Source organism: Coenobita brevimanus, chromosome 44 (assembly GCF_032717465.1).
Source record: "Coenobita brevimanus isolate Jiangsu-jjx chromosome 44, ASM3271746v2, whole genome shotgun sequence".
Lineage (NCBI taxonomy): Eukaryota > Metazoa > Arthropoda > Malacostraca > Decapoda > Coenobitidae > Coenobita > Coenobita brevimanus.
This window is the reverse complement of record NC_136997.1, coordinates 34,520,765-34,523,166: the sequence shown is the minus strand read 5'-3', so window position 1 is coordinate 34,523,166 and position 2,402 is coordinate 34,520,765. Positions and strand designations below refer to the sequence as shown.

At 41.8% G+C, this 2,402-nt stretch overlaps 1 non-coding gene across 1 annotated transcript; it reads right to left on the bottom strand.

The window, feature by feature from the left end:
* Positions 1-1,604: 1,604 nt before the first annotated feature.
* LOC145398246 (5S ribosomal RNA) lies at positions 1,605-1,723 on the bottom strand. Its single transcript, XR_013897098.1, has one exon. It is a non-coding gene; the product is annotated as a 5S ribosomal RNA (ribosomal RNA).
* Positions 1,724-2,402: the final 679 nt, after the last annotated feature.

Genomic DNA, 2,402 nt, shown 5'->3' with positions numbered 1-2,402 from the left:
GAAGTCAAATGTGAGAGCAGTGGAAATGAGTTATTTGAAGAAGCATGTGGAGTCACATGGAGAGACAGACTGACAAATGAGGAAGTCAAGGAGCATTGTGATGTGGATGTAATAGGAAGTGTTAGGAGAAACACAATAAGGTGGTTTGGCCATGTGGAGAGGATGGACAGTAAGAAACTGACGAGGAGTGTATGTGAGGTGGAGGGGTGGAGAGGGGAGGGGGAGACCAAGGATGAGATGGAGGGATGGAGTGGAGAGGTATATGAGAGAGGGGTGTGTGAGCTGGGAGCATGGCGGTGAAATGTTGGGGGACAGGATGACATGGAGGCGATTTGTTTGTGGTCACCCCTTATGGGATTAAGGCATCTGGCAATAGATAGATAGAGAGACAGACGTATGCTACAATAAAATTATAATCTGGTAATACGTGGTCACTCTTTCCAAGTGAAGGACTATATATTATGTTTTCAATATCATCCTTTTGCCTTGTGAACACCAAATCTAATAAGGATGGCTCATCTGGTCCTCTCTTCGTGGTACTGGATATTACATGCTGTCATAGAAAAAATCTTGAGTTAATTCTAAAAGCTTATTATCCTAGTGGTTTTCAGTACTCTTTGTTTGCATACTTTCCCAGTTTACATTGCTATTAATATCTTCATTTAATACAGCAATTCCTCCAATAACCAACGTAATAGAGCCAAAGGCATGTCCGGATATTGGGTTTGTCCAGGAATTGGGGAATTGTCCTCTGGACAGGTACTTATGGACCCTAACCGAGCCTAACTCAGAAAACCACCTACATAATTCCCTACCGAACATGCATAGCACCTATTTAAGACTCTATTCACACAAATAAGGGACAGAAGGCATGAAATAAATGAAAAGGAACCAGAGAATGAGGAATTAGAAGTATGATATTTAAGGACTTACACGTCCTTGGCTGTTACAAAGATTAACCTGCCTCATCTAAGCCTCTGGCAGTGTTGAAAATGCTCTTGAAGCACGTACAGTAATCCAGTGTTGTGCTGCACTTAATCCTTTGCACTGTGAGGTATATCTGTTTAACATGGTACATTCTGTTCTTACTTGTGCCACACCAGTTGCAACACGCCAGTTTGCACTCTCCACTTAATCCTTTCCACTCTGAATTCCAATTTCTTAACACTGCACAACACTGTAAATTCCCATGTGGTCTAGTGGCGAGGATTTGCAGTTTATTCACAAAAATGAACACATGAGGCAGCCATTGCGATGAGCATCTAGTTACGACGGTAGTTAGGTGGGAACTGGGGAGGGAAGGAAGCAAGGGGCTGCAGCTACACACAAAAACAAAGGTGTTCAGCGCCGCATGCCAAGTTCAAAGTAGAGTTGATTTTTTTTTTTGGGGGGGGGGGGCCATTTGGGGGTTCGGAAGACCTGGGCCCAAAATGTCCGGGAATTGGGATGATTGGGAATTGGGCATCTGGGTATTACAGAGATTACTGTGTAATCATTCATTCACTGCCAGATGCCATGTATCCCAGGCAGGGTGGCCAAGGGCTTAGAGTTAATTGTTTTACAGGGGCACTAATCCTCCACCAACCCCACTTGACACGTAGGGATGCCAACAGCATCTGGTGTTCCCAGGCGGTCACCCATCCAAGTACTAACCAGACCCAACGTTGCTTAACTTCGCTGATCGGACGGGAAGCGGTGTACTCAACGTGGTATGGCCGTTCCTCTTAGATATATCCTCTGTATTTTGCAGTAATGTTCTGATGCTTGTTACTGTCTGCTCTACCAACTTCCTGTATTTTTTCGTGTCCCAAACTCGTTTTATATATATATATATATATATATATATATATATATATATTACAGAGATTACTGTATAATCCTTTCAGATATATCCTCTGTATTTTGCAGTAATTTTGTGATGCTTGTTACTGTCTTCTCCACCAACTTCCTGCATTATTCCGTGTCCCAGACTCTTGTTTATACATATATATATATATATATATATATATATATATATATATATATATATATATATATATATATATATATTGTATCTGTTTCATATGGACAGCAAAGCGAGGAGGGGGAGCGGCGAGAGGTGGAGGAGGGCTGGAGAGCAGGGTGAGGAAGGAGAACATCAGACGACGAGTGATGCGTAGATGAAGTGATGCTGTGTGTTATTATTGTTTGTGACTTACCGTAATGAAAATGTTCCTTTTACTGTATTGTTTCTATGACCTACTAATGCATTAATAATGTTGAGGAACTTTAACAATGCCATGAAAGAAGCAAAAATCAAAGTAAATCCACGTAAAAATCGAAAACAGCACTGTATGTATTTGGGGAGAAGTAAACAATGCATCGGCCCAACTCGGGCTCAAATGTTGTCCACTTCTCTCCAA